The following is a 21,845-nucleotide window of genomic DNA, read 5'->3' as shown; positions in this document are numbered from 1 at the left end:
CTTCATTCACACGCAGCCCCCCCGCGAGTGTCTCCTACTCAGCCAGTCCTGCTCGGCCAGTCTGCCCAGTTCTCCACCCCCCTACGCCCCCTCCCCATCCCTGTGCTTGCACACAGCTTATCTGAACTTTTCTTGCTCGTTTTTCTCCCCTCCTTCGCCCGTGAAAGCGTTAAAGGTAAGGGACTAGCGCCCGCGTCCAACAGCAGGCTTTTGTAGCAATGATTTATTACCTCAATCTTGGTTCACCCAGAGTTCACATGGATTTGCTGCTGCTGAGGGGTAAAAGATGGTCTCACTTGACAAGTGTGACTATTGGAAATGCCTCTCTCTCTCTCTCTCTCTCTCCCCCTCTCTCTCTCAAACCTCTGGGTTTCTAAAGTGCAAAATGGTTTCTAATGGAGAAAGCAACCGGAGTGGGTTGCTTTAAAGGGGGTCTTTTTTTTTTCTTTTTTTTTTTTAATAGGGAGCTTTGCCTTATCACAGGTAGCAGAGCAAGCTCCTAAAGCAGATGCGGAGGGGGGTGTATACAAAAGAGTCTGGGGTTTGGAGATAGGCACAAAAAGCATCGCAGGAGCTGCTGCCAAGGGGAAGGGGGGATGGGGGGTTGACCTCCAAGCATCTTATTTGGGGGACTGAAGGGGGGGGATGGGTAATCTGGACTGTGTAGGGGCGGGGATTGGTTAATCTGGGCATGCGAGTACAGCCCTGGGTTAATAACAGAGCCATTGCTCCGTTCACATAATACTACTACTACTAATACCAACGATAACCTTGACAATAATCATGATCACAGTAACCACAACAGCGGTAATAATGCTAGCGATAACAGTAACACTACCAGCAGTAATAATAGTGCAATAGTAATAATGGTATTAGTAATGATAGTAATAATATCAGCAATACCCCCCACCCTCCTTTGGCCTCATGCAAAACCTGGGTTTTCAAGAAGTAAACTAGTTTATTGAATGCATCGGAGTCCTTCTCCATCCACCGTGGATGACGTGACCTGCCTACCAATGCTTCACCCCCCCCGCCCTTCCCTCCCCTGTAGAAGGGGCCAGAGAGACCCCCCCAACCCATTTTTCAGCCCCCCTTTCCCTCCTCCTCCTCCCCCCCCTTTGCATTTTGCAGAAGAAATGTTTCTCTGCCTGGAAAATCTGTTTGTGCTTTGAACAGCCGCATGCATTTCCCTGTAAAATAACCCTTGTGGGAATGTTAATCAGATGCAAATTTTATCGAGATCTAATCGCTCCCCCCCACCCTAATATATGCTGCAAGGAAACGAGGGGCCTTATCTAAAAACGTTTTAAAATAGAGCCAGCCAGGTGCGTGGGCTGTGCGGTGCTTCCAACTCTCCCTTTTATGTCTCCGAGCCGCGAGATGGATGAGGAGTGCGGGCTGCTGGCGCCCAGCCCCTGCGACCGAGCGAGAGTAGCATCAAGGGCATGTCTAGGGGTTCAGGGGGAGCCTATAGAGATCACCCGCCTATAGACTAGGCTGCCTACAGACATGCATGTGGATGAGCTTCCCTGTGCATGTGGGTATGCTGCACGGAGAAATTGGAGACTACAGATATCTAGCTATATCCATATGTATGTGTACACACACACAGACACACACACACAGACACACACATATTATGTGTATATGTACACAGTATATACGAATTCAAAGGGGTAGATGCACACACACACACATATATCTGCGTATATACATTATTCATGTCTGCGGAGGTAGATGCACACACACACATATATGTATGTATGTATATATACAGTCTATATGTAGGCAGAAAGGTAGATGTGCACACACACATCTGTACATCTGTGCATATATATATCTATATCTATATAGATATATATATGCAAAGAGGTAGATGCTCCTACACACATGTCTGTAAGTGTATATATATAGTATATATGTGTGCAAAGAGGTAGAGGCACATACACTTATGTACATGTGTATATATATACAGTATATGTGTATGTGTGTGTGTGTGTATATGCAAATAGGTCGATACATGTACATACACATATGTGTGTGCGTCTGTGTGCATCTACCGTTTTGCATGCATATATACTATATATATACACCCATACAGACACACATATACATACATATAAGTCTACCTATACAGGGAGATAGACACACACACACACACACATAGGTGTGCATGTATACATATACACAAATAAGCCCACAGACACATATATACACGCACATAAACCTACATGTATATATGTATATACACATACGTATCAGTATGTGTGCGAGCACTTGTGCGTGCATGCCAGTGGCTATGTTCTTCCTCTATGATCCATTTACAGAGATTGCGATTATATACATGCAAGATCATCTCTGCACACATCTAAATGAGTGGTTCTCAATCTTTTTAGCCCCTCATTAGATTCAAGACCCCCCTCAGCAAATGCCAGCTCTTAGTTTTCACTCCTTTTTTGACTACAGAAAAAAATATAGCATTTTTTTTCTGTTGCAAGGAACTCAGAAAGATCACAGCAGGTCAGAATATAGTTAGTTCACACCGTGGATTCCTGCTTGAAATCTCTGGGTTTTCCCCCTGAAACATGCTTGCACCATTAACAGTAGTGACACTGCAGCACCCTTGAAAGGATCTCCGTACACCCTGCTTGAGAACTGCTGACCTGGCTATACAGTCTGTTCTATACGTCCCCATGTCTATGAGTGAGGTTGAATGCCTCTCATAGACTAGAGAGAGTCTACAGCCAGTATAACTATAAATTGCTTTGTCTTTACATAGCGAGATGGATGTAAATGATATGTGTGAGCATTTGTGTGCCTCTACAGTATTCGACTAACTTTACAAGGCTCATACGTATAGGGATACCTCCATGTATATGTATACACACCCCCTTAAACACGTACATAATATACTCTATATATAATCTAGATTTATATATATATATCTATATACCGGTATGTGTATACATAATTTGGTACGTATATAATGCATATATAGACGGAGACAACTAACTGAGATACTAGATGTGTGGTAGTGATTATATTTTAGAAGTGTATATGGGATCGTGTGCAGATCTACAGACATAGAGAGACTGTGCCACTCTGCCCTGTATATTTAATTTTACTCCAAAGCACTTGGAAGCTGTTTTATATTGCTGATGCCTTTCTAAAACACCTCCAGTCGCTCGCGTTTGAACAGCATCCCCAAGGCTGCAACAGAAAACCCAGAAAGGCGATAGAAATATCTGCCAAAAAAAAAAAAAAAGACTAATTTAGACGTAAGCTGTCTCTTCCTGCTTGTTGATAAGAGGCATATTCACATGGAGTTTTGTTACTGGGGAAAATAATCGTGGAGCTCTGACTTGATTGCAGTGGTTTTATGACATCTCTGCTGATTTTTTTTTTAAAGAGATTGAAGCTACATTTTTAGAGGAATGAATTTCCTTTTTTTTTTTTTTATCTTTACAGCTGTTTGATTGCATTTTCCTTTTTTTTTCTCTCCCCCCAAAAAACAACCCATAGTTGATTCCCCATCCTCATTATACTCGCTTCTAAAATCAAATCGCGTGTGCCTATATTGCACGTTGGGCTATGCTCCTTTCCCAACTCTTTCCACGTATGCTACACGAATCATGACTGGCTGGTTACTCTCCAAGAGAATATATATATATATATATATATACACACACACACACACACACACACACACACACACACACACACACATATATATATATATATTTTTTAAACAGGAGATGAAGAAGAAAGTGGGGGAGGAATGGGGTTTATTTCTTTAACATCTGACCTGGGTCAATGTATTTCAACAGAGCGCACTGCAAGCGCCAAAGAAATGCAAATATTTCTCATGGTGAATTGGGAAGAGATCCATACATTGATCCATTTGGGGAGGGAATAGATCACTGACTAAGCAGATCACAATTGCATGCCTGGCTCTGATGTATTTCAGGGACACAGTTCCAAGACTGGATGTATTTTAGGTGGGACATGGGAGGGTTTCCACCAGGCCGGGATGGACTTAGCCCTCCCCAGGATGGGGTTGTGCCTCAAAGTCCTCTCCTAAAAGCAGCTGAAAGATGGTAGGAATAGGTGAGGCTCACGATCCACATAGGATCTGCTTAGATCCGGGATCCTTGGCTGGCCGGCCCTTAGGATCTGGGGATCTGAAGGCTGCAGGGATGCCCTCATAACGGGACAGGAGCCTTTTAATTGTACCCCGGGTTAGATTGGCTTGCCAAGCCCCGGCCCCTTGCCATTGCAAAGCACCGCTGCAATGGGGAATTGCTCCTTTGTCCTGTGCTTGGCCCAGAAATCTAGAAGCTCCATCCGAGCCCATTCAGGATGCAGCTCCAAGTCCGTATCAGCACCTGGGGGGATGAGCCTTCCCGGCAGTGAAGGCAGCAGGGCTTTTTTTCCCAGGGGTTGCAGGTTCAAATTCCCCACCCCTGTTGCATCCCTAAAAACCCAGGGTTTAATTCAGCCTAGGTCCTAGGGTGTAGAATTTGGCCCAAACTCAGTCACTCCTTTGTCTTGGCATTTTTCCCTCCCTTCTCTTATAGATTTCTCTTCCAGCCTCCAACTTGTATAGAGGCAAAAGCCTCCTGAGCATGTGAGTGATCCTGGGGGGCAAAACAAAGGGGCTACCACCCCAGAGTGGGTGAAGCCTGGGGTGGACTGCCTGGATATCTCTCTAGGAGGGTATTACAACCATGGAGAGGGGGAGATTTCTGATCAGGAAGAGGGGGAAAAAAGTGGGGGGAGGGGGTATTTAAACTAAAAATCTTTTGGATATTTCTGGCATGTGAGGGGCACCCTGGAAAGTTTGCAAGGCAGGAGAAGTTAAGGCCAACGTAGTTCTCAAACAGCCTCCAGCCAGGCGCTAAGATCCCATTTTCCCTTCCCCCTTCATGGAGACATCGGACGGGAAATGTCTGATCAGCAAGGACGCTGGGGGGTTTCCAGTGCAATAAATAATCCAGCATCTTCCTTCGCTGACCTCAGCGTCCGAGCTGCCTTCTTCCCCCTTAGATCAGGGATGAAGCAAACAGACATGGGGCCTCATGAAATCAAACGCAAAACTCCCTTTGCTCTCCCCCCACCCACCCTCCAACACATGCAGGAGGGTTATTTTCCCCAGGATCGGGGTCCCCAGGTGCTGTTAGACTGGCAAAAGCCCTGGATGGAGCTAGGAGACAAATGGCTCTGATGGCACAGGACTACAATCAGTCCCGACTATGGCTGCTTTCGATCTCGCCTTCCAAGCTGTTTTGTAGGGCTGTCATTATTGTCTAGGCAGGCTAATGATTTTGCTGATCATCTTGGCTTGGCTCTCCCCAAAGAGAATCATTTCATTTTTAAATAAGATCTCCCAGCTGCAAAGATCCCCCATCTGTTTCTGGGGGGGTAGGGTAGGAAGAAGCTGGACCAGGCCACAGCACCTCAAGGATGATTTTCCTTAAAAAAAAAAAAAAGTCCTGGCAATATATAATATATATTGCTATCAGTCAGAGGCAGGGATTGTATTGAGCAGGGACCCAACATTTATTCAGCAAGTGTTATTATGTTTACATGAAACAAGCCATTACACCTCGCCCATGCATCAATAGCTTATTGCAAATAAAGACCTACATTGCTACATTAAGGCTTCTATCACACGGCCCAAGCAGCCAGTGTGTTAAACAGGGTTTAGGCAGCTGGAATAAGCAAGGCATGTTATTGTGAGCTACAGAGAAGCACACACAGGGCCCAGAATCTAGGCTGACATTGCACACACACGCACACGCGCATGGCATCTGGAATCCAATTGGATGGTACACATGCACACACATACCGCATCCTGCATACACACCATCCACAGTCCAGTCTGACATTCCCCACACACGTACATCCGCACAGACACTTCAGCTAGGATTTAGTCTGACACTAGACACGCAAACGCATTTCATTCCGAATCCAATCTTGTACATTTACATCCAGACACACACTTTATCCGGAATCCGGGCGGGTGCTATATACACAGACATCACTCAGAATCCAATATTAAATTACACCACACACATCCACACATGCCTTTCCTCTGCTCTGATATTACATAGACACACACATCTCATTCCGAATCCAGTCTGCCATTACATGCACATACGCTTCATCCAGAATCTGATATTACATTACACCACACACACACACTCACCCCCCCCCATGCACACACGCTTCATCCAGAATCTGGTATTACATTACACCACAGACACACACACACACACACTCACACACACACACACACCCCTCAGCCAGAATCCGCCCTGACATTAAAAGTAACAAGGGGTTGTCAAAACTTCTCCACAAATGGCTCTGATGTCTAGCATTTAGTCTGGTTTTGACACGTCTCTGGTCCCTAGCATGTAGGTCAGTAGTTCTTGGTGGTTTTAGACTCAAGACACCCCTCAGAAGGCTCGATGCACCCTTTGATAGACTCAAGACAGCCTTCAAAGAACGACAGCTCTTAGGTTTCCTTCCTTTTTTGACTCCAGAAAAGTCACAGAGCGATTTTTCGGTTGCAAAGATCTCATAAGGACTACAGCAGGTCAGATTGTTTTTAGCATTATGGATTCCTACCTGAAATCTCTGGGTGTAGCTTATGAATGATGTTTGCACACTAATTGCACTACCATTGCTGCAGCACCCTGGCTGAGAATCGCTGGGGCAGGTGATCAAAAAAGGCACAGATCCAGGGGACATTGAAGACGGGCTCTCCAGCCACATTTTTAAAAATAATTCTGCCTCACTATTATTTTTGATATCAGCAGGTTTGGGATTTTTGGCTGAGGTGGCTAATGGCAAGTGTTGTTAGATGGCCTAGGTCTGTGGGCTTAGCACGTTTGCCCTCAAGTGTTAACTCAGGGGGGAATTTCCCTTAGAAGAAACCTGTGGAGATCAGTTCACCACCTCATCTGCCTCCCTGCTGCAGTGCCTCCTCCATCCATGAGAAGAATCCAGAGAGAGGTAGAAGGCTGTCCAAATTAGCAGCCAAAGGACTTTTAGAGGGTTTATACCATGGGTCATGTCTGCAGTGTATCACAAGTGACACCAGCCTGACTTCTGCTCTCAAACCACTAGCTTCCACAGTATCTTCGCCTGCCATAGGGCTGTTCTGCAGGGCTTCAAGAAAGCTCTGGGGAGCAAGAGAGGTCCAGATCTCAGAACCAGGCCTCATGCGTAACCTCACCCATTCCCCAGGAGACCTCCTGGGACGTACAATGAGTCCTCCTGGATGTGTCCAAGAAGAGTGGCATTCTAGGAGACCATCTGGATGAGTCCAGCAGGAATTTCTGGCTAGCAAAGTAGGACCAGGCCAGCCCCCAGCCCCTTGCAAGTGGCAATAGTAAAAACAGTTAGCTCCTTAAATAAATATATCGTTGTATATAAGTTTCTGTATGTAATAAATAGTTGTTTGCACACCACAAGACTCAGTGAGGTATCACGCCTCCCACCAAAGCTCTCCAGATCCTCCTAGACCTGTGACCAACCCTAGTACCAGTGGAACCAGCAAGGCAGGTATTTCCAGGAAGCAAGAAATATGATAAAAAGCCAACTGAAAAACCCGACCTGCTCCCTGCAGGTACATTCCATCAGCTACCAGCAACATTTCCATTATAATGTGTATAGACAATGGGTTTCTTAGCAACCCCAAATGAGTGTTTGTGTGATGCTACTTTCAACGAATTTTAAACGACTGTGAAAAAAACAAGGGAAAGAAAAAAGAGAAACAAAACTCTGTACTCCAGAGAGTTTTGCCTCACTCAATTAATATTTATTTTCAGAGGGTTATTAAAACAATGTACCTTTTTGAGAAATGAGTTGGAATCCAATTAATGTACGTTGCACTCATGCTCTAATCCGAATGTCTTGTGTGACTGCTACTGAGTTTTGTCACAACGCTGTGTATACAGTGAGGAGCAGGTATGTAGATAGATAGATAGATAGATAGAATATGGGGTTCGACTTCTTTGGCTTTTCAACTTTTATTATAAAACCATTTAAACAAAAGATGTAAGTGCGAAGTGCAAAGTCCTCCCAGGTGCCAGGAATAGAAGCATTGATCAGTAAAATACTACCATTATAATTGGAGCTTGAAACTCCTTCCCCATGCCTTACACATGGTCACACATTTTGGACTATCCAGCCATCTTCCACTGTACAGAGCACCCCCTCAATGGCTCAGTTCAACATAAACTGGGTCACAATCTGTTGTAGGGTGAAATGTTCAAACTTGAAGGAGCCCTGAGTCTAGAGCAGGTACCAAAAGAGGCAGAGGGTGTTGCCTGAGCCAGCTCCCACAAGCCAGAACCTGTAGTCCTTCAGCGTTGCCATCTTGGCCTGGCCCTGCAGGAAGTTGGGTAGGTAGATCACGCTCCTCTTAGCAGCTCAGGACAGGACAGAGAAGATGGACATCATCTCATAGGAGTCCAAGTCCAGTGTGCCAAAGAGGGAGCTGAGGGTAGCAAAAAGGGGCACAGCCAGAGACAATCCAGAAAAGTATAGGGGAGAGTGAGAAGGAGAAGGCTGTTAATGTCCCTGGGTCCAAGTGGCAGACAGAGAAAGAAATGGATGGATGGATGGATGAAAAATGGCCTAGGCATAGAGAGCAAAAGAAAGGGTATTCAGCATATATGAACAATCCAATGAATACAGCAAAGACCCTTGAAATCCATGGAACATGTTCTTTCAGAGCTATTTAAAAATCCAGAGTTTCAATTGAATGAGAGTATTGGGGTTTTTTTCCCACCAGGCATCCTCTTGAAACCACTGGCACCAGTTTATTGTTACTGTTAATGGCTTTATAGCTCAGACTGGCACTGGGCACTTGCTACAAGGGAGGTGGGCAACTGAGATGTCACCACATCTTCTTTTTCAGGTCTGCAGGCTTCTCACCCCCTTCCAGCTGGAGCAAAATAATGCTACTGTAGCAGGTATCTCTGCTGGCTGTGAGTGGGAGATAGGCTAAGTCCCTCAGCTTCTCTAAGGGGCCATCTACACGGAAGGCTTAGGCCAAGTTCTTCAGACAGGTCTAGCTCCAGCTCCAAACTGGAAGATGAAGGACAAGAAAGGACAGCAGGTAGAAGAGGGTTGGGGACCAATATCCTAGGGAAGGCCTCCATTGGAAGGATGGACCTCCAGTGTGAAAGGAGTGTGAGACAAAGAGAAAAGTACCTGGAAAACATGCCAGGTGCCTGCTATTCTTCTTGGAAACCTGGACTACATCTGTGCTGAGCAAATCTCCAGCAAACCCTGCCTCGGGCCTTGAGACACCGCCCCCCCCCCCCACTCCCTCGCTCACACAGACTTAACCATGCATCCTGTGCCTCAGGGAAGTTCTCAGGGCCCTGCACTTATGCATCTGGAAAGGCCTCTGCTTTTGAAACCAGGCTGGGAAAATTGCTGCCGTCCTATTATGTCATTAAAAAAGTATCTCTAAGTGTAACCAACAGCATCCTTGGATTCCCTCCCCCTCTGTTACTTCTTATGCATTAAGCTGGGGGCAGAGGGGGATGGGAGTAGGGGGTATAACACCATCAATCCCAGAACAAGTTCAGTTTCCTATGATAGCTCCCTCCACTAGTGTACTGGAGGCAACTCCTTCCAGCTTCTTCCAAGGCTCTGAAGGTATTGAGACTGACCCTTTGAAAACTTTTCTGTCCCAGTGAAACAGCTTTCAATGGACAGCCAAGCTTGCTTTCGTTTCCTTTTCCATCTCAGGTTTTTGGAGGGGAGGACCCCAAGGTGCCTTGAAAGGGGTCTGGTGTTGGGGAACCTGGACCCTTTTGGAAAGGTTTCGCTTGCATTTAAGACCTTCCTCTTAAAGGGGGGATGTGTGAATTTCCCTTCACCTCTCCCATCCCCTGGAAATCCCTTCTCTGCAGCCATCCTGCCAGCCACAGTCATTATCATCTCAGTGGGTTATTGTTTTATAAGCAAACATCGATGTAAACACGTTTGATCCCACTTGCAACGTTGACCCTGCCATGAATTACATTTCCCCTGTAATATAGACATCCTTTTTTAAAAAACAACAACAACAACCCCCCCCCACCCCCCACCAGGCCCTTGGAGTATTTGAGGGCAATGCTTGGCTCTTCAAAAGAAAGGGGCTTTGAAAACAGCGCGGGGAGGGTTTTCGGCTGCGCTGGCTTGGGGTTCTCCAGGAACACTGATCTGTTGTTCTTCGAATCACTTTGCCATCCTGTAGTTTACTAGGAGGTGGGGCTTCACCCTTCCTTCACCCCCCATTAATCATCCAGACAGCTCTTATTTCAGAAGGCTCCTAACCCTTTTCATCTCCCAGTTACTATGCAGCTATGGAGCCAGCTTGTGCACTTTTTTTTTTCCACAACGGCCACAGCCTGCCATTTAAGCTCACCCCGGCTCCTGGACTACAGGTTTGCCCCTCAACTTTGCAGGCATTTGTAGGAAGGTACCAGTTAAGCTGGAATTTCCAGTTGGACACTGACCAGGGACCTTGTCTTTTCTATCTCCAGCGTTCATGGCAGCTGCTGGACAAGTCCTGGATAATTTTACAAGCTGCCGAGTTAAGTCACGTTGGAAATGTTTGGAAACGCTGTGATGATAAGGGCTCTGCAGAGGCAAAACAAGGGTTGCAAACCAGACAGGGTAATAGCTGAGCCTGTAAGATGTTCAATCACCTAAAAATAACCAGAGGGAGCTTTGTAGCCCAAGCGAAAAGGCAACGGCGCAGATAAATGTAAAATCCCTGTCGTTCCCATGGCATCGGGCAATTATGATAACGCAACTTTCAAATATATTTTATTGTATCCCCCCAAAGATGAATTACCCGGCAACTACATCTACATATTGTAATTAACTGATAAATATTTAATACGGGTGAGAACTTTATTCATTTGGCCTTCTTTCCGGCAAGAAAACTTTCAAGAAGGTAGCAGGCAAATTGAAGAGATGTTGTCTGGATTGAGAAGTTTCAAAGCTTGAATCTTTGAAAAAAAATAGGAAGAGATCTTGTTAGTCAAGGAAAAGGCTCATTTAGAAAGAACCTGTGTTGAGAAAAGAAAAGAAAACTGCTGATGGGGTGGGGGGAATCTAGCTATGAAGTAGTAAAATCTTTATTGGTTGTAAAACAGACTTAGGAAAGGAGTATATCTACCTTCTTAATTCTGTGTGTATCATTGTATGTATGTGCATGTGTATGCTCCTGCATGTAGTTGGGTCTGAGAAGTTATAGATGCTTATGTGTATACTCATGTCTGCATGGGTTTATACATGCTTGCTTGCCTGCATGTACATGTGTGGCTTTGCCCCTGATTGTCTCCAAATGTATGTATGCATGAGTGTCTGTGAGTGTGGGGGTGTGTGGCTGGTTGTGTGCGAGCAGGTTTGTGTGGGCACATATGGATGAATTCACAGATACAGTTGGATATGTATATTTGTGTGTTTATGTCTATGAGCATGAACTCATGGGTGTTGGAGAGCATGTCTGTGCATGTATTTTAGTATGTGAGGGTATGTGCATGCACATGCATCTGTTAGCATATGAATACACGTGTGTGTGTGTGTGTGTGTGCGCGGTGGTGTGCATGTGTGGGATGGGTTGAGCAGTTGATGGGTGGTGGCTGCTTGTCTGTGAGCTCCATGTGGCTTCTGCTGATGGCAGGACTCCCATGGACTCTAATGGAAGCAAGAGCAACGCTTGCTCTTTTAAGCCATAAACGAGATTAGCCAGAGTTGGCCCATGCATGGACCTAAAAGAGTTTTCAAAATGCTTCACTGGTGGTGTCTCTAAGGAAATAAACATACCAAGGCCCTTCTGGAAGCATTTATGGCTAAGGCCACTAGCCTTGCCCTACTGCCAGGCTCCAGGAAAATGGCTACTATAAGCAAATTACAACTCCATTCCTGGAATTAAATCAAAACTCAGTGCTAACTCAATTATGCCTCGTACAGCAGAAAGGTCAAAAGGGAGTCTTGTTCTAACCCGAGCTCAGCACGAAGATAATGAACACTTCTAGGCAACCACTTTCCTCACCCACCGGCTAACGAGCAAAACAACACCCACAGATTGGGAGCGGGTTCAGACAAGAAGGAATGCCACATCCCTTCTCCGCATTGTCAGCTCTTCATCCACTGAACTGGCCTGGCTGAGCCTCGTTAGGTGTTTCATCTTCAGGCATGCCATGAAGCAGCCTGTTGGCAGTGTGAAGGGCGTGTCGGGAAGAGGGAAAGCCTGTCTGTGTGGATCTGACGTATATGGGTGTGTGTATGGGTGTGTGTATGCATGTGTAAAGGAGAAAGAGACAGAGGCAGAGACCATTCAGAGACACTGGGATTATTTATTTGTGCATCTGAGTGCGCGTGTGTGTATGATAACTACTAAAAGACTCTGGGTGTGTTTCTGTGTGTGCATGTATACGATAAAAGCCATCAAGGGATTTTAGATGTGATGTGTGTATGTATAAGTGTGATGTGGCATGTATCTATAGGTGTGATGAAGGTCATTAAGAGATTCTGGGGATGTGTGTGTGTGTGTGTGTGTGTGTGTGTGTGTGTGTGTGACAGTGTGCAGGATTCTTTTAGTGTGCCTATGCATATAAGATAAAGCCCTTATATGAAAGGCTAGAAGCTGGTCTCCACTCAATTTTTCACCGATTTAACTCACCTGGTCATTTGCCAATGCAAGCTCCCGTGACAAAAATGCATTTAGAGCAATAGAAATGAGTCAACACAATGAAGTCATTCCAATTTAGCTAAAATCATAGGGTTTAAATAGTGAAAAATCTGTATGTAGAAAAGAGCTCAGTGTGTGTGTGCGTGTGTGTGTGTGTGTGTGTGTCTGGGGTGATGCTTCTATGGGTGGTGGTTGTCTCAAAAGGTGCATTTCTTTCATTTCTTCATGTTGTTTTAGTATTGCTGTAGATCCTAAGAGCCCATTCACAACCTGGGCTCCATTGAACTGGGCATGGGATGAGCACAGACCAAAAAGAGAATGAATTTATCATTATATTATGCAAAGACATCTCCGTTCACGCTTCCAAAATCTCCACGGCCTTTCTCTCTCACACACAAACACATACCCAGAGTCTCACAATGGCCTCATAATGAATCTGGAGTGATGTTTGCCTTCATATAGGATATCCAGAGTAGGGAGATCACAGGATCTTAGGTGATATCATAGCCAAGCAGGGCTGGAAGGGACCTCACAAGGTCATCTAGCCTAGCTCCCTGCTAAGGGCAGGATCATCCCTGACCAAACCATCCCAGACAAGTGTCTGTCTAACTTGCCCTTGAACATTTGCAAGGATGGAGATCCCACAGCTTCTCTAGGTAGCCTGCTCCAGTGCTGGACTACCTTTAGAGTCAGACATCTAACCTCCAACCTAAATTTCCTCTGCTGCAGTGTGAGGCCATTGCCCCTATTTCTGTCCTCTACAGCCATGGAAAAAATGTGTCTCCATCCTCTTGATAATCATGCTTCCGGTATTGGAAAACTGTTATCAAAATCCTCTTCTCTTCTCTGCCCCAGACTAAACAGTCCTAGTCCTTTCAGCCTTTCCCCATAAGTCATGTTTCCCTGGCCTCCAAAACATTTTTGTCGCTCTCCACCGGACTCTTTCCAAACTGTCCACAGCCGTCCTGAAGTCCAGGGCCCAGGCCTGGGCACAATACTCTAGGTTAGGCCTCACCAATGACAAATAGAGCAGAAAAGTTGCTTCCCTTGCAGTATCTACACAAGTGCACATTATCTCAGTAGCAGTAAGAAGATCTCCGTTTTATCACCATGTAGCCCAGTATCCCTTGCCCCCCCCTACGCTTTTGGCGTCGCACTCTGCCTGTAATAACACTGATGCTATAGCCCTGTTTTGCCTTGATTTCATCTCTACTTGCATCTGCAGTTAAGCACTTGCTTAAGCACGAGACTTCCTCACAGCCCGTGGACTTCAGCACGGCAACTCTTAACTGTGACCATGCCGACAGCAAGTTTTGGCTTGGCGTGGGCAATTCAGCAGCATCAGGCAATAAGACCGCGTGGGAGACTGGCTGAATCGTTCCTGCACAAATGCTTCCAGGCTACAAACCCACCAAAATGATACGGTCGTCCAAGAACAAGCATCACTTAGGATAATATGTGATGCAATAGAAGACCCATTTAGCATGGCGTAAAACTTCCTAGCTTTGTGTGGGGAAGCCGCATCTCAGTTCTGGGCAATGGGAGCTGAGCGTAGAGCGATAAGAGCAATACGAAATAAATAAAGAGACAGCCAAGCGTTTTATAAATCCCGGTTATTTATTAGCTCGCCGGCTCCGGTTTCCAGTGAAAGAAACCATTCGGCAGCCGTCGCTGCTGCATCTGCATCTCCGCTCCGTGGAGCAGCCACGTACGTCCGGTCGGCTGCTTTGCAAACGTAGCGCTGCGGCCCCCTGCGCGGATTTCAATGTAGCATTCTAATTCGGTGATTACTGTCATAAACCCATTTGTCAAATGCCCTAGGAGACTCCGCAGACGTCAGCCTAGTAATACTTTTTATTGCCGGCCTAATCTTTACAGATCGAATTAAGACTGGGGGACTTTATCAGCGGATTGAGCTAGGTGAAGGGTTATGTGTGTATTTCATTTGTTCTGCTATCAAAGGTGCACAGGCCTTTACCCCTTGCCTGCTGCCACGAAGGCCGAAAGAAAAAAAGAAAAAAGAAAGGGCGATTACACTGTAATCAAATAGTCTTTAAGAGGCTCGCGGAGTGGGCTGATGTTCGAAATAAAGCAAGATGAATGTTGCATCCTTCTGCCAGTCTTCAGAGCAGAGGCGACCGACATCCATCCCGATATTAATTCTCCTATTAAATTAAATAACACTAAGGGTTGTGCTGCTTTCATTAAACATCGTGGGCGAAGATGCTCCCTACAGTCTCTCTTGCCAGCATCTTTGGAACATCGCACTAATTAGCAACAGGCAGGCAAAATGGGCTGCAGCCTCCCCCTCCATCTTATTAATTGCTCTGAGTAATAAATAGACTTCCCAGGGCTTGAGGCAAGGATGATGGGTGCCATCTGGGGAGGGAAGGTTGGATGGAAGAAAGCAAGTGATGGCCTTGGGACCGTGGGTCACCTGCAGGACCATCACTGGCTCCAATAAAGAGCTCCATCCAGCTCATGGACTTCAAGATGAGGATGCCTGAAACCAGGCTGAGCCAAGGAGCAAAGGAGTTGGGATTGGATCCAAAGTCCACGTAGCTGGGAATCTTGTGTCAGAAAGGGGGGAAGAACCAGATGCCTAGGAGATAGATATTTTAACCTCACATAGATCTTGTCCTGGTTAGTAGCAAGCAGAAATCAACTTAAACCCTGGAGCACAAGGCTAGCTACCCCTTCCATAGGCTTGCTTTCATTAATCAGATCTCAGGATAATCTCGTCCTCCACAGAAACTTCCGATCCCTTCTTGATGCTTGTTAATCTTGGCTTAGTGACTCCCTCTGGCAACGCAATCCGTTCTGAGAGAGAGCTGTGGGTTGTGTGTCAAGAGTATTTCCTTTTTTTATTATTTTTTACTTTCTCACCTTCTACTTTTCTGGGGCCCGCTTTTGGTCTTGGGTTATCAGCAGACATTCTCCAAACCAGTCACTCACTCATAATTATTGATTGCACCCTCTCTTTTCCTTTTCTTTTCGATTCCAGTCTTTCCAGTTTGTTTTCATGTGCAATTTTTTCCCAGTCCCTGTTGTTCCTGCCTGAAATGCATCCTATTCCACAAGATTAAAAATCCTCCTTCAAGACACCAATCTGAGATAGCACCCTCAGTCAAGAAGGTTGTTCAGCCACAAGCTTAACTGTAAGCATGCACTGAAGTCTAGGGCTTAGTGATTATTTCCCACCATTCTTAATGGGAAAATTAGCTTTTCAATGATATTTTCATGGAAAGTGTCTCATTTTACATGATTTTTTCATTTTTCCTTCAGAAAAAACAATTATCCTATATGTGTGTGCATGAACCTACAAGAATTTTTCAGGTTTCTATGGAATATTTTTGCTTTTTGTTTGCTACAAATGAAGACATTTTTGGTTCTTCAATCTCAGGTCAATATTTTCCATGCCAAATGTCAATATCTATCTATCTACTGCATATCTAAGTATCTATCTCATGCATATATATTTATGTAGCTGACTATCTATCTATCTATCTATCTATCTATCTACTGCATATCTAAGTATATATTTATTGAGTATATTAAAATATTTATTGAGTATATTTATGTACCCATCTGTTTGTCTATTTATTGCCTGCCTATCTATCTATCTATCTATCTATCTATCTATCTATCTATCTGTCTGTCTATCTATCTATCTATCTATCTATCTATCTTTAAGCCCAGATTTTCCACGAGGAAAAAAAATCCAACTGGTTTTACACGAATTCTTTGGATTTCAATGGAAGTTGTGTGGGCTGAACACTAAAAAAAAATATATCCCCCTTTTGAAGGGGTAGCATTGAGGTGATGTTGAAGCCTATAGTATTTTGCCTCTCATATATCACTTATACATGTTTAAACATGGAGGATTTGCTGAGATACCCAGGACTGAAAAATGTAAGCTTCAGGATTCTGCCCAGTGGCCTGATTTTTGGTGGAGGGAGGTGAGTTGGTTTTGACACCTAATGTTGCAACATGCAGTTTAAGGGCTTGGACTGAAATTCTCAGAGCTGCTTTATCGGGTGCTCATTTCCACTGTTGATTCGTGGGGCCTATAAAGATCCCACATGCCCTTTCTCCATGGGGCAATTGCACATCATCATGGAGGAAGAGTGGGGAGGGGAAAGTGTGTGTTGGGGAGCTGGGATGTGCTGATCTTTTTCCTGAACCAGTGATGTATCTGAAATTTTGCCCATGTTTATAGTCTTTTGCTGGAAATAAGCGGCCGCCGTTGACAGAAGTGCGGTGTCGGGAGCTGCGATTATCTCTTCATCTCTTGCAAGCTGATCTCTCAGCAAGTTGTCACCAACACTTCTTTCTTCACAGTATGGGTGTGTAGGTGAGGAAAGATGGAGCCGGCATTCCTCAAGGGGCTGTGCAGGGGGACGCTTCCCCCCGCCGCCCCAGAGCTCACATGCTGGGAAGCTGAGGGCGGTGAAGGCTGCCAGGTGAGCGTACACTTCACCGACTGTCTGTGCAGAAAAGGCCTCCTCAGGACATGCTCAGACTGACACCGGGCTGGAGCCGGGAACACTGCAGCTGTGCGGCACCATGCTCTGTAACGTGTGCCTTCTCTCCTGAGACAAGCTGCATATCCACGTGGCTGCATCTGTGCACAGAAGTAGCACACAGACACATCCAGGTGAAACAGAATCTGGCCCCGAATGGGCGTAGCTGCCTAAAAGTCCCTGAAAATCCATTTATGCCCCTATTTTTGGAACGTGCCATCGCGTGATCTGTAAGATTGAGTCTCAAAAAAAAAAAAAAAAAAAAAGCAGCAAAGAGGAGAAGACCCTCCTGACCATTTTTATTAATACTTCTTCAGGGTGCAGAAGAATTACGGTTAGGCACCTATGTTCAGCTGTGCACCTAATGGGTGGAATAAACTGCCCCTTAACCACTCAGATTGGTGAAATAAAACCCAGGTTGCTTGAGTCCAGCTTATTCCACTTTCACACCGGTGATCACTGCACTGGAGGGAATCTCAGCTAGGGGGGGTTCAAGCTCCCGGTCTCAACCAGGCTTATGGTGATGTGACAGAGGGGAGAAATTGCACCTTCCACCTCCAATGCTGGCCATCACCACTGAGCCACACGCTGAAAGGGGGAAATGGTTTCCACAGACGTATCATGGAAGTTGATTTTCTTCTCTTTATTAATCACAGAAGGGAAGGCAGCTTGCTTCCCCTCCAGTAAATCTAACTGAGGCATCGGCCCTGTTTTCCTGATCCCCGGCTCACTCTGCTTGAAACGGAAAATGGACAAGGTAACGTTTTCAGTCACCATGTCTCCCTTCGCCAGTGCATGCCTGATCAGCAAAGCACAGCACCTGAGTAGGACTAGAGGCACGAGCTTACAACAGATACTTCAGCGCTTTGCTACGTGGCTGCCTGCCCAACTCCAAGCATGCAACATCATGCACTTGACTTAAAAATTATGAGATCCGTGCAGGAAGAAAGCAGAGGGTGAGTTTATCTTCTGATGGGTGAGGGTGTAGGAGGCAGGTTTCCAAGCTGTTCTCTGCAGCCAGGAAGGTGAGAGACTTTTGCGTTTTGATTTTTGTGAACGTTTTGACTCTGAATCCCCTGACTCCGGGAGCTGGGACTGTAAAAACAGAACACCAAGCCTCATCATACAAAGACAATTGCAAGACTGGGATGGACATAAGCACAGGATCTACTGAATCCAGTGTCTCTCTGAATTTTGATGGGAGCAGAGTTAAACAACTCCCCTGGAAAGCCAACAACTTTCATAGAGTTAGAGAAGATGAGGGTTGGAAGGGACCTCAGGGGGTCACATCTAGTCTAACCTCCTGCTCAAAGCAGGACCATTGGCTTTGCATTGCCTCTGTTTCCACGTATGTGTATATGATTTCCCTCTCTGAATTCACATGCCGTCTCTGACCGTTCCTCTCCTATTTTGCAGACGCGACCGACCCCAGCCCATCAGAAAAGGCAAGGATGGGGCTTCTGAATGAGATGCGACAGGCTCTTGGCTTTGTATATTCCCGAGGTTTCTCCCAAACAAGACCAAAGTACCCGTGTCTTCTCTCATTCGAAATGTCTCGCTTCCATTAGGTGATGGACAGTTATTGAAGTAACTCAGCAGTGGGATTTTAAATGGTTATAATATGAACCACTCTCAAGGTAACCATTACTATCTCTCAAAAACATTTTATTACTAAGGCAAATGTATGTTTTAGCAATGCTCAGATGGCTACTTAATGTCATGTTTATCCCAGGCCAGACTCTCCTCAAAATAAATGAGGGTTTAAGATCCAGTTTCCTCTTTTGTTTAATGGAGCTAAAGTTGTTTAAATCATCGGCTTCCTTATAAACGTTTCACTTAAAACAAGGCGGCCTATTCTTCTCCATTAAAAGTTCATTCATCACAAAGAGGAAAGTCTTTCGGGAAAGCCTGATGGAAATCGAAAGCATCCGCCTTAAATTACGGGCTTGAGCACGGCTTTTGCCGCTAGGCGGAGGGGACGAGAGGGCGCGTTGGCAAGAAACCTAAGAAGCAGATCAAGAAACCCACTGGAAGTCACCACCTCTTCCCACCTGCTCTATTTGAGACACATCCTGCCCTGTACCTTGAGCACCATTCACTGGCACAGCCAGGCTGCCTGGCACAGTGGGGGGAGAAGGGAGCTTTTTGTTGCCCCCACCCACATACACAGGGAGGCAGATTAGCTACTGCTTAGAGATGCTTTCTCCCACCCTGAGCTCTACCATAGGACCAGAACGGGGCAGCAAAGAGAAGACATGCACCCCTTCGTGTTCAGAAAGTGAATGTTGGAAGGGGCTATATGTTGGGGGAAAAAAGATCATTTTTTTCTCTTTCAAATTTGTAAAATTAAAGATCAGTTATAGCGTGCGCCATGAAAGCCGACATGTCCTACCATATTTTCTTGTGTACAACAAGTACGTGTTTCCTGAAATTCAGCTGTGGGAAATGAGGGTGTGCATGATAAGTGAGAAAATACAGTACAAGCAGTTTCTGTGACTTAAACTCCATCAGGGGACAGTAAAATCAAGCTGCAGGTGCTGCAAGAAGGTATCCCTAGGTGCTGGCTGTGGACCCATTCCCTTTTTTCTGTGGAGGACACTTTCAAGGAAAGATCTTTTTTTTCATTCTGCCTTTCAAAACCTCTTTGAGGTTTTCTTTCCAAAGTTTATTTTTTTTGGAGGCACATCATATGCAAGAAAACACACGGTTTATCACAGGTTCCTAAATGATTCCTATGCATTGGAATCAATTGTCAAACAGCCCCGTTCACTTGAAGTCGTAGCAAGCGTTGAGATTGGGAATCAAATTTGGGTCAACATTTCCAGGAGAAATATTTTGCCTCCCTAAAAAAAGAAAGAAAAGAAAGATCTGGGCTCGCCAAAACATTATGTGAATTTCCATAGATTTGGGTGAATTGTTTTAGTCAGGAAAAGAATCTCCCCCCCTTTTTTTTTTTTGCATCTAAATATAATGGTTTCCTTCCCCCTCCTTTTTTTGAAACTATGTTACAATTGGCAACGTATTTCAATTTTATTTAAAAACCTTTTTTTAAAAAACCTCCAAACAAAATGTTTCATTTGACCCAAAATAAAGTCTTCCAAACTTTATGGATTGCCAAATTCTTCTGGATTGACCCAAAACTAATGTTCAACGTGGTTGGAAACTGGCAGTGAACAGAGAAGTCAGTTCTCTGGATATCTCTAGACTATAATAACTTCTGCTGATGTTATGATATACTTAAAATGCAGATCATTATTACTGTTGTACAACCGGCAGGCCAGAAGACAGAGGCTCCCATGTAGCTGTGACCACTTAGATCAAATAAGCGTTGCCCCTCTTGGGCACGTAGACCTCCCCTGAAGACCAGGAGGGCTTTTAATTCCTAATTCCAGTTCAGTCCAAATATTCTAGTCCCATTTTCAGAACTGACAGTCGATGGGAATTAGACCTTTAATGGCTTGATTTCCAAAGTTGCTTGGATACTTTTCAAAAGGTTATAAATGGGAAGGGAATCCAAGAAGAGCCCCCAGAACGATGAAAGGAAGACGTATCTTGGAGTGGGACCTGGTGTGTTTACTTCTTCCAAGAGGTGGTGACGTGATCATCGCCACCTTCATGGAGAAATTCCTTACTAGAGCAGTGGCTTTCCGACTGTGGTCCACGGACCCCTGGAGGTCCCCAGATTATGTCTAAAAGATCAGCAAAAGATGACTACGTTCAAAGAAAAGTATGTGAATGCTCCTACTTACAATTCAAAGGGGACTGCACCTCCACTCGACATTTCCAAAGGGGTCCGCATCTCCATTCGAGTTTTTTTAGGGGCCCGCAGATGAAATCCACTGTACTAGAAGGTTCATTGCTCCAGGACACCAAGGTATAGCAGGATCCTGGAAACTGAAACCAGATGAATTCAGATGAGAAATAAGGCCAAAAAAAAAAATACTGAAAAGGGAGGGTGATGATGAACCATTGGACTGACTTGCTGAGGGCGGTGATGGACTCTTCTCCACTTGCGCACACACAATCCCACTTTTGCAAAGGTCCCTCCTTTGCCCACCCCTCCATTTTATTTCTTCCTTTGCCCTATAGCTATTTTTAAATTGTTTTCCTCACCACCACCCCCCCCCAGTCTCTCCATGTGTGTTTACAGGACATGAATAGACTGTAAATGCACTCCCGTTGTTCTCTTATATCTCATGTGTTTGTATCAATTCACCCGTGCTTCCCTATACACAATAAACTTCTGCATAATAGCTCCTTGTAAGATTTGTGCATGTGCGTGTCGTAAAGGAAAGCAAAACAGTAGCCTCTCTATAACTGAGGTTTTGATTGCCTTACTATTTAACTATTCCCGCCGCCTAACTGCTCCCAAATCCATGCATTAACTCAGGGCCTCTTGCATAAGAACATGGGAAATTAGCAGAGTGGATAAGAATTAAGGTCCATGGATAAGAATTAAGGTCCATCTAGTCCCAGATCCACTAGGACTTTGAAAAGGGCAGTGTGGCAGATACGACGGGTGCAACAGGTGTGGTTGTAACCCCTGCCTCCTAACTCCCTGCCCTCTTCCCTACCTTGATTCATGCCACAGCTGCCTCCAGCTTGAGCTCCTC

The 21,845-nt window shown here is 45.2% G+C and overlaps 1 long non-coding RNA gene across 3 annotated transcripts; it reads left to right on the top strand.

Annotated features, from left to right (window-relative positions):
• The first annotated feature begins 154 nt into the window (after window positions 1-154).
• LOC149860830 (uncharacterized) lies at window positions 155-21,479 on the top strand. Of its 3 annotated transcripts, XR_016443340.1 has the most exons (4): window positions 155-175; window positions 17,051-17,172; window positions 17,889-17,989; window positions 18,649-21,479. It is a non-coding gene; the product is annotated as an uncharacterized LOC149860830 (long non-coding RNA). The 3 variants fall into 3 exon arrangements; XR_016443341.1 differs by lacking the exon at window positions 155-175 and having other exon boundaries at window positions 3,830-17,366; XR_016443339.1 differs by lacking the exon at window positions 155-175 and having other exon boundaries at window positions 4,809-17,172.
• The last annotated feature ends 366 nt before the right edge of the window (window positions 21,480-21,845 follow it).

Source organism: Crocodylus siamensis, chromosome 6 (genome assembly GCF_052110815.1).
Source record: "Crocodylus siamensis isolate JL-2025a chromosome 6, ASM5211081v1, whole genome shotgun sequence".
Classification (NCBI taxonomy): domain Eukaryota; kingdom Metazoa; phylum Chordata; order Crocodylia; family Crocodylidae; genus Crocodylus; species Crocodylus siamensis.
This window is presented reverse-complemented; position numbering and strand designations above follow the sequence as displayed.